Genomic DNA, 11,251 nt, shown 5'->3' with positions numbered 1-11,251 from the left:
ATAGTTTTTGAGTTTTTGTTGCGTGTTCATAGATGAGACATGCATTAAAGGGGCTTTTGAGATGTTATTGAAGTAAGGCAATCCACGTTTTGTCTCCTGAAACCCATGTGAAAAAGCTGACCAAGCACAGTATCAGTTGCCTATAATCCCAGCACTAGAGGTATGGAGACAGGAGGATCCTTCGGAGGAATATTAGTCAGATCCAGGCTTAGCAGGAGACCCAATCTCCAAAACTAAGGGTGAAAGCAATGGGTAAGGCCTTCATCATTCGCTTCTGGTTTTTTTATGCATGTGTAATCACATGTACATGTGCCTTCACAGACACTTACAAAGCTTGTCTCAAAGACACACAAAATGATATAAAACATTTTAATAATGAATAATGTATATTTAGAAGATATACTAAACCTGAATTCTATCCCCCTTAAAGATAAGATTTGACATATCTAGAGCAGTAACTGGATAGGTTTCAGAGTGTACCTTCAGCATCTACATCAGCTGTGGATCTATGAATGAACACCTCACGCCAGTGCTGGCCAGCCTGATCTCTGTATCTCTGTTGGTTGGCCGAGTTGCAGGGTATATTGTACTCTGAAGTTCATGCTCAATCTTCCTTAACAAAACCCCTGCTTCCTTCTCTCTCTCTCTCTCTCTCTCTCTCTCTCTCTCTCTCTCTCCCTCCCTCTCTCTCTCTCCCCTCTCTTCTCCTCCCCTCCCCTCCCCTCTCCTCCTCTTCTTCTTATTCCTCTCTCTCTCTCTCTCTCTCTCTCTCTCTCTCTCTCTCTCGTTGATGTATATATGTAGGCATATTGCCTATGCAGGAATATAAGGAAGCCAGAGGTTGACATTGCATTGCCTTCCTCAATAATTTATTGAAATTTTTTGAGTTATTGTCTCTCACTGAACCTGGATGATTGTCATTGCTGGACAGTGGGTCTACCTGTCTCTGCTCTGAAGAATGTTGCTTAGCATGGTATTTATATAGAGCCTGGAGATCCAAACCAAGGTTCTAGTTCTGGCGTACCAAGCACTTTACCCACTGAGCATGTCTCCAAACTCCGTCCTCTGTCCATCCTTTCACAATACTTGACCCCACACTGGGTACAAAATGCCTTCCCTGTATGCACCTTGTTATCCTTTTTTAAACTCTTACAGGCAAGATGCATCCATTGATTTTTTTTTCTTTTTCCAACTTTGTGTTGCTGCCTGATTTTAGATGTCCCCAACTAACAGAGACCATGCTAAATATAATTTTTTAAGTGGCACCAAGGGAGCCCATGAGCAAGACCAGAAGGTAAAGGTGCTTGTACATCAGTCCTGAAGATCTGAGTTCTAGCCTGGAGTCCTCTTAAAGGGAGGAAGAGAGATTTACACTACAAAGTAATTATTTGAACTCGGCATGCATACTGTGGCACAGAAATGACCCCCCCACAACATACACATCCACTCACACTAAAGTTACTTATTTATTTAGAAAAAGGAAAGGGATTTGTACTGAGATGAGGGAGTTGGCATTCTTAAAGCTTGATGAGATGACTGTCATGAGATTTTGACTTTTGAACAAAGCCATTATGACGAATGCTTGTGTGATGATCTAGGGAACCGAAAGTGACATGGATGCTATATGAGAATGAATTGTGTCCATCTTCTGTCATGAGGTGACGCAGTTTCACCCTGAGGAGATTATACGAACCTTATTCAGGGCCATTTACTTTTCTCTGGACAAATCTTGAAGGCAGAGAAAAATTTTATGAATCTTTGCAGACATGTGATGGTTACAGTTCTCAGAATTTGCATTTGGATGATATCACTGTCCAATACTTTAATGAAGCCGCAATTTTGGGAAATAATCAGGCTAGTGAAAATGATTTTCTCTGTGATTTTCATAAAATGAATAGTTTCTGAGGAGTGAAAGTAAGTATGAATTTTTCTAGTGTCTCTCAAGTATCTTTGAGGATTAAGTCTAAGAAATAAAATGTAATAGCTACGAATGATCAGAATGGATAGTATTTGAAAGATTTGATTTCTATTTTTCAAAATAGAAAACAAAATGCTAAGATTTCTTTGTGGCTCAGGATAAATATATTCTGTCGCAAATTATTCTTAAATCAGTTAAAACACACTTATGAAATGGAGCCAAACAAAATGTCATGTTTTTTTTTCTAGTTTTAAATAGAAAACCAAATGATGTGGAAGAAATAACTGGAAGGAAAATGGAACTTCTGAGAAGATAAATGATGTTAAATTATTTTCAAAGGTTAGGTTCACCAGTGAAAGAATGTTCAGCTGAGTGTGATAAGTCACCAAATGAAGGGTGGTAAGAAAATGACTGTGCATACGCAAGGGGCAGAACAGAAAGCTCATGTATGTGAGATGGAGGGGGTTGTGAAATTAACGAGTTAGTTAACACACTGTAACCCCTAATACAAATGCGAGAATAAAATACAAGACAGAGACTGAAAAACAGTCCCTAATAGGACTAACTAAGAACTTGGAAGTATTTAAAGGAAGTCTAGAGTGCACACACAGCTCCACTATTTTTTCCACTTCTGTAACTGTCTTCCTGATGAAGCCTATCAAGCCAGGTGACACAAGCAAGTGTTGTATCTCCTTTCTAGCAGCTGCACAGCAGTTAACCGGGAAACAGCATCCAATCTCAGCTAGCACATTCCCCACTGACACACAGGTTTTGAGGGGTCCTAGCAATGCGATGTGATAAGAGCAGTAGATTTGTACCACACTGAGGCACTGCTAAACTGCCAAACCATTGCTTGCAGAGAAAGGAGCAGATGCCAGAAGCAATCAGTTTTCCGGGTCGGGAAAATAAACATAGAGAAGAATGGTATCATGCCAGAACAGATGATCAAAAATTGAAACAGCTGATGATAAAATGCTATGTCCAGATGGCATTTATCTTTGGTTTCTCAAATGAAAACATAAATGATGGAGGAAACACTCCCCTACCCCCCACAATTCCCCAGTGTGACTTAATTCTCCAAGAAAACTTGAGGTGCACAGACGGTAGAAGACGTGTTCTTTAATTTTTAAAAGACTACTAGTTGTTATAGATACTGCAAGTATTAAAAGCCACAGTGAGTGCACCTGATAATTGTGAGTCTAGTGTAACAAGGACAGTGTTAGTGATTAGTATTTTAGGTTTTTTTTTTTTTTTTTTTTTAGAAAAACCAAGAATGAATACCGTGTTTCTAGCACTTTTCACCAAAAAAAACCTTCGGACACCTGCTGAAGGTGACTTCTTTGCTTATTGAAATGGAACTAGGTGAGGAGACGCCCCATTCAGGTGTAGAAAACCTTGGACACTGTGGGCACACTGAGATGTAGTGAGGAACTTTCAGTGAGGATGATGCAAAGCAGTCAGGTAAAATGCTGAGCGATTCGAAGTCGCTGAGTTTGGGCTGGGTTATCATCAAGCGAAACCATTCCCTTCTAAATGATGAACTTAATAATAATGTCAGGATATTCATTGTGTATAAGTAATTTATCCATTCATAAAGTTTTATAAGAAAATGAAAAATTACATAGAATTCCTGGCAAATACATTAAGCCAATAAACATATATAAGATTAAAAGATGAAATACTCTCATTTAATGAAGATTAGGGAGCATAGTATTTCACAGGTACATTATTACATGAGTGACATCCTCTTTCAGGGCCAAGAAGCTCTTTAGGAGTTTGTATACCAGGTCCCCCTAGATAATGCACTTCAGAGGATTATATTTGAAAACCTAAATAGAGGTGAAATATAGATGTGTAAATCCATTCTTGGACCTGTATTATAAGAAATGCTGGGAAATAAATCAAGAAGAATGACCCAAAGTCATGAAATGAATCAAAGGGGTTAATTAATAAGCACAGAAGACAGGCATACCAAAATAATTTTCTTTCGGAATTAGCCAAATGCAGGCACCTATAGGTTAAAGGTTACCATACGTCCAGAAGCCTGACAAATAAGACATCAATAATTTAAAAACTGTCACTAAAGACAACGGAGTCAAACTGCTATTAATAGCATCCATAAAGAAAGAAGTCTTAGGGCATCCTAGGGAATGGTGCGTGAAGTGCTACAGAGTAGAACTGTACCTGACATCGTTAGAAAATTAGGCAGTACAAAATGCAGATGCTTCACTCCTTCTTTAAAAGAGAAACAAGAATAACCTTGGAAGGGAATAGGGAGGCAAAGTTTAGAACAGAGGCAGAAGGAACGCCCATTCAGAGCCTGCCCCACATGTGACCCATACATATACAGCCACCAAACTAGATAAGATAGATGAAGCAAAGAAGTGCAAGCTGACAGGAACCGGATGTAGATCGCTCCTGAGAGACACAGCCAGAATACAGCAAATACATAGGCGAATGCTAGCAGCAAACCACTGAACTGAGAACGGGACCCCCGTTGAAGGAATCAGAGAAAGGACTGGAAGAGCTTGAAGGGGTTTGAGACCCCATATGAACAGCAATGCCAACCAACCAGGGCTTCCAGGGACTAAGCCACTACCCAAAGACTGTACATGGACTGACCCTGGGCTCCAACCTCATAGGTAGCAATGAATAGCCTAGCAAGAGCACCAGTGGAAGGGGAAGCCCTTGGTCCTGCCAAGACTGAACCCCCAGTGAACGTGATTGTTGGGGGGAGGGCGGTAATGGGGGAAGGATGGGGAGGGGAACACCCATAAAGAAGGGGAGGGGGAAGGGTTAGGGGGATGTTAGCCCAGAAACCAGGAAGGGGAATAACAATCGAAATGTAAATAAGAAATACTCAAGTTAATAAAGATGGAAAAAAACAAAAGAAAAAAAAAAGAAAACTAGGCAGTACAGAAGGCACGTGAACGGGCATCTCTAAAATGCTGAAACTACAGAAGATCAACCCATGTTCCTATACTGAATGAAAATAAATCAGACTTACCTCAATTTTCGACATAGTAGCCACTGTAAATCTTGAGCTCTTGATCCTTAGGTCTTCTCGCCCAAGGTTTGCCTTACCTCCGGGAGCTACCATCTTACTGGGAGGGTGAACATGAGCTGTCACACCAAGAAGCTTCTGCTCAGGAAAGGAGGGGATCAACAGGACAAAGTATCTATATGAAAAGTCAAACTTACAGCCTAATTTCCGGCAAGCAATTAATCTCTAAACTTTTATAGTGCTTTGCTGGCTGCAGAGGAAGAAAGAACAGCAATAGTTTTTTGCAGTGCAAAACTCTGTATACTTAAAACCCAACTTCAGGCAAGTTGTGCCTACTGTTGAAATAGTAACATGGTAGGTGGGTAATAATCACTTTCTGATTGGATTTGAGGTTTTCTCCTTAGGAGTTATTTTCTGTTTGGTGTTATAAAACCTGTCAAAAGCCCTTGACTGGGGATATCATAGGTCCTAGGGAAAAAAATCTATTGGCATTTTTCTAATCAATGGCCATATTGTTCAACTACTTTCTTGATGTTTAAATGTGCACCTATTGGTTTATGTTGCTCTCAGCCTTGGTTAGAGAAGCTTCTTTTTGCAATAGGTTAATGGCGAGGTTTATGATTGGTGAAAGGCTTGATAGTAATAGACTGAATATGTTGTCATAGGTCCATAATCTCTATCAATCTTCCTTCATCCAACATTGAGAAATAATGGGTGGAAAGTGTGTTAGAGCAGAAGGTTGTGTAACAGAGATGTGAAATGTTATCATCTGAGTATGACATGGCTGACACATATGTCAACTCACAGCGTTGGTGGTTACCTATGCAGGACCCGCATAGGATCAAGTGTATAACATCCAGGACAGATGGGGAGAAGAATCAGGTGTTTAACTTATAGCGGTGGTCATTGATGGAGGAGCTGGTCTTCTTGGGTGCATAACCAATAATAGATTGACATGTGCAAAGTAGACTCAGTAGCTATTAATAATAATGATAGTGATAATTTAAAAATGTACTTGAAATCAGGAAGGAGACAAATTGGTGAGCACTGGAGGGAGACAGAAGGTGGTAAAGGGTGGATTAGATCAGAATACATGGAGTGCCTTTATACACATATGCATTTCTCAAATAATAAATACAAACCATATCTTTACACAAAGGAAAGTGGGCATAGGATACAAATTGACATTCTCCAAAAAAGACATTCGAGTGGCCAAAACAAGGGCTTGGGAAATTGCTTGACTTCATTAGCCACAGGGAAATGTAAGTGAAACCTACAGTAAGATTTACATTACTAGAGTCAAAACGGTTATTATGTGTAAGATATGTTGGAGAGGATGCGATTAAAGGAAAACTTTCACTGTTGGTGGGAATGTAAAATCTGTCTCGCCAGTATACAAATCATGCTCATTCTACTTGTAAAATTTCTTTGAGTAAAGCTTGGCACGCTGTTACTTACTGGTAAACTGACATTTGGTGAAGACAGGGAGGATCAAGAGGTAAAGGCTACTACTCAGCAGATTGAGACAAGTCTGAGCTTCATGAGATCCCAGAGACTTAAGGAGAGAGAGCCCTGGAAGCAGAAGGGGAATGGAAGGGAAAGACGCTTAGAGTTATTTTTGCTAGGTATAGAATCATGGTCTGACCTCTCGTGGTTTCAGCACGCTAGGATTGCCAGTTTACCTGCTTTCCTTCTTTCTGTGGTGGTTGATTGTCAAATTGCCCAGACATAGAGTCACCCTGGAGACAAACCTTTGGATATGTTTGTGATGGACTTTTTAGAGTGGCTTTAATCTATGCTACATTGACCTACCCTGAATATGCATGACACCATTCCATGGGCTAGAATTCCAGGATGAATCAAAAGGAGAAAACTGAATACCAACGATAATCGTTCCCCGCTTCCAGACTACACATGCAATTTAACATCATGCTGTGACCTCCCTGCTTTTCTCATGATGAACTATACCCACGAACTGTGAGTCAAAAATATATCCTCCATTTTTAAGTTGTATTTTGTGGCAGCAGAAGGTAACTAATTCTTCAACCTCTCCTTCTTTCCTTGCTTTCTCAAAACATCAGCATTATGTAATAGTGGGCTTTTCCACCCCTGGCCACATTCCTGAAATAACAACTCTGAAGACTTAATATTTCAGGAATAAATGCCTAGGTAAAAAACTTGGTCTTTGTCCATGAATAGCCCATAACTTAATTATTTGTTTATTCTATTTAAGGTCCCACCATGTGGTTGGTTACCTCCCCTCAGTTCCCTGCCAGCATGTCCTTCAGTGTTCAGGGCAAGTCTTCGTGCCTGACTATTTTCTGGAATCGTTTTTCTCTCTCCTGGATGTTCCACTCTCTAACGCTGCTTCAGCTCATTGCCCATAGACGTTTTACTGACAGGGCATGCTTCTGTGCAGTACATAAAGGTTCTCTTTGCAAGCATATTTCCATCCGAATTGCATTAGCTAGTTCTCACCTGCAATGCTTCCTGTCACGTAGTTACATGGCTTATTCCATAGTTCTCACCACTTATCTTGCTGAATAGACTCAGGTTAGTTTAAAATTTCAACTAGCTGCTCTGATATATGGCTTTGTAAAATAATCAAAATTAGACCCAGGTTTCAATCTCAAAACACCCTGAGATTTTAATCTCTCCGTTCCCCAGAGTATATAGATGTTCAAAGAAAGACCTTTCTTTTTATAGAAAATAAAAAGTAGACAACAGTATAAATCTTTATTGTTCAGACCTTGGGCTTGAGCTGGTAACATAGGAATTCTCATTTTAAGAACAGAAAACTAAAAGGGCTTCTAGGAGAGAAAGCAATGAATGCTGAGGCTGCACAATATGGCTATACCCTACCTCTTATTTCTTCTTCCTAGGCTATTGACATTTATCAAGGAAAAGAAAAAATTAAAAGGGGACATTCTTGACTTCTCAGAGAGTTGAGACATTTATTCTCCATTTTTGGAGCTCCTCGAGGCAGTAGAGAGCTCAGAGATTGGCGTGGCACAGGAAACCCTTGTGTGCTGGCAAGTGAACTAGTTTGCCGGGTCGGACTCCTCTATTCTTCTCTTCCTTTGAAGACAGCAACAACCTAAGGTTTGGGGAGCAAAGCGAAGCATTGTTTGTGCTTCATCTGTGGGATTTCTGCTAACCATACCAAGCTTTATACTTTTTCTCTGCTTCAGCGGGCATCAGCCCGTGCCCACAGCTGAGAGGTTTGTTTTTCACTGTGATGTCTTATAATTCTTGAACAACAGCTGAAGCAGTAATTCAGGCATAACCAGGTCAAATTCCTTTAGCGTGCCACTTTCTAGTGAGTCTTATACATAACTTTGTTCGCCTGACAGCTTCAAGTTGTAGATGCAATAAATAAATTTAGCAGTCTTTTGTGTTTTAGAAAGAAGGATGTTTCAGTGAGCAGAACAATATTAAAAATACTCCTTACAGGGAAATACTTAGAATGTAAGTTAATTTTGCTGAATATACTTTCAATTATAATAACACAGGTTTTGTCGTTTCACTGGAATGGTAAATGCAGTTACTATTTTTTACCCAAACCATTCAGGAAAAATTGTGGCTGTGTGCACATGTTTAAACGCATGCATGTGTGCACATCTGTGTTTGCTTTAAAGAGGCCCTTTTATTACATAATATTTGTTTAACAGAAATTTATTGCTTTGTATGTATGGGTAGATGGTTGTGGGATAGGTTTTAAAATTTCTGTCTAAGATCATACTAATGTTAGCTGGCAAGAATAACTACTTTTAATAAAAACAACAGGAGAGATAAACTCATAATTAAATTCTGTAGTGGTGAGTTTGGGCTGCACCACTTTGGCTCCTAGAAGAATCCCCTGCTCCCTGCCCAGGAGCTACCTAGATTCAGGAATGGAAAAAACACACATGTGCAGGTGCACATGCACACGTGTGCACACATGCGCGCGCACACACACACACACACACACACACACACACACACACACAAACACCCCAGTTAATTTTAAAATGCCTTGGCTACCTCAAAGGCTAGGCACTTGTAAACCTTCCCCTGCTACCCCAAGCCCAGTATGGGAAGTGGCCAGTGGCTACCCCCCTGAATATTCACGTGGCTGGTTGACTTTCCTATAGCTCCTGCTTCCTATCCATCTTCAGTGAGTCATGGCAATTATCCTCCGTCTTCTCTGTGCCTTAGCCCAGACAGCTCTAAGGGTCCTGCCCTGTATCTAGTCACTAGCCATTGGCATCTTTAATGATCTATCAAAAACCAACTGGGGACAAGGATCTTTAACATTTGGACACACAGATTCCCAATTGAATCAAAGCATTGGATCTCCAACAAAATTCAATGTATTCTAAATATTACTTCTTATAGTTAACGGGGATATAGTGCTTTCAGAGGATATCATCTTTTGAAATGAAATCAGATCTAGGTTAAGTGTATATTTCCTTTATATTTTAAAATAATAGAAATTTAAATACAAGTTGAAAATTCATAGTATTTTTCAATATTTTCACTGGAGATGGATGGTGTGTTTTGGTTCTTGTGGGGACTTTCTAAAATGTCTTAAAAAATTGTGGAAGAATACATCCAAAGTTCCAGTTTTTCCACAATTGATTAGTGAGTAGCTTCATGTGCTATTTATTTCAAGCTGTGTGCAGTTTGCTTTAAATTTGAAAAGAATTGGGTTTTTAGCCATGTAGACATAGCCTGTGACTGTCTCATGATTATACCATCCAAATCATGGGAACTCTGTTACTTTATTTTTCAGGTCCTGCAGTCATGTCTTTGATATGGTTGAATTTGTTTTTATACATGGGGTAATGTAACGGCTAATTCTCATTTTATTACTGGATACTCGTTTAGTGAGGGAAGCTATCCTTCATGCACAACCAGTGACTTGGTTAGTAACCAGTGACTTGGTTAGTAGTTTGTTTTTAGCTCCTTAACAAACCTTATCCCTGTCATGGTGGTTATCTTAGATGCAAAAACAAGGTCATCTCAAATAGTCTCATTCATCTTCTGTAAGAGACATGTAGCAAATAAAACTCCATAGTACAGCCTGCTACTGGAATGATAATCCTCCACGTGAGTATAAATTTGACTTTGTCCCTCTCTAATGGCTATTGATTTTTAGGGTAAAGTTTTATAGGGAAGCGTTTAAGTCGTGCTCCTGAAAACTCAGAAATACTTTCTTTGGTGTAGCTCTCTGAAGATGTGCTATGTGGCTCTCTCTTTCCGTGTTTTCTTACTGTATCAGTTTTAAATGTAGGGAATCGTTAGTGACTCTGACTTGAACCAACATGGACTTTTACTCCTTAATGTGTTTGACTCCATGCATACTGGAGTTATAACCAAATGCATCAAACAATGGAGTTCCCATACTTAGAGAAAGTTGTGAGTGGGGGGGGGGGTGAAGGTAACTTCCAGACTTGAATCAGCTAAAATTAACTCGCTAGCCCTTAGACTACATCCTTTGTATTAGTATCACGGAATCACCGCGAGACACTTGCTTGAGTAATTTTGAGTCACTGTACAAGACATTCAGTATAGTTTCATGAGATTATAATGAATGTTCAATGTAGGTCACATGTAAGAAGGAAATTCAATATATATGATTTAAGATATAGGAATAAAATGGAATTTTGGGAATATGAATCAAAGGTTATTATTTTCTTGTTTTAGATGAATCAGGATGCTTTGAAACTTAGTCAATAAAATCGCACAAATAAAGGGGTGACTTCTGAGATATCTATGTAGGTTAATCAGATATGGACTGTCCGGATTTTATATATGGTAGTAACAGCTGACCATGGGGAAGTAATATGTGTGCTTAAAACTAGGAATGAGGAGAATAGGCTTGTTATAGTTTTGTTTAAGAAATTATATTTCCTTCAAGGACTCCTTCCCATTTGCCCCTCTCAAATTTATGGCCTTATTCAATTGTTCAATTATTAGTGTCACATACATGTATAATTGTTATCAGTGCATAAATCTAAAAACACAACCTGCTGGGTTCATTTAGTTCAAGGGTTGCTTGTTTCTATATGATTTCAGGTTTGGCCATGGGATAGTAGATAAGCAGTTGAGGAGTTTATCCCAAGAGAAGACGAGTTCCTGTCTCAGCATCCCTAGTTGCCTGCTGTCTGGTTTTATTGTCATTGTTTGTGCATGTGGAGATTTCTCCTTCCCCTTGTTAGTATGTCTGTGGGTGCTCCACTTCTGCAAGGGATATTTAGACAGCCATTTTGTTGAAGTATCATGGGGGAAACTTCCCTGTCATTCCTAAGAGACATTCTCTCACAGATTTTCTTTTCTGCCTCTTA

This window comes from Rattus norvegicus, chromosome 11 (assembly GCF_021556685.1).
Source record: "Rattus norvegicus strain SHRSP/BbbUtx chromosome 11, alternate assembly SHRSP_T2T, whole genome shotgun sequence".
Classification (NCBI taxonomy): domain Eukaryota; kingdom Metazoa; phylum Chordata; class Mammalia; order Rodentia; family Muridae; genus Rattus; species Rattus norvegicus.
Note: the sequence above shows the minus strand (reverse complement) of the source record.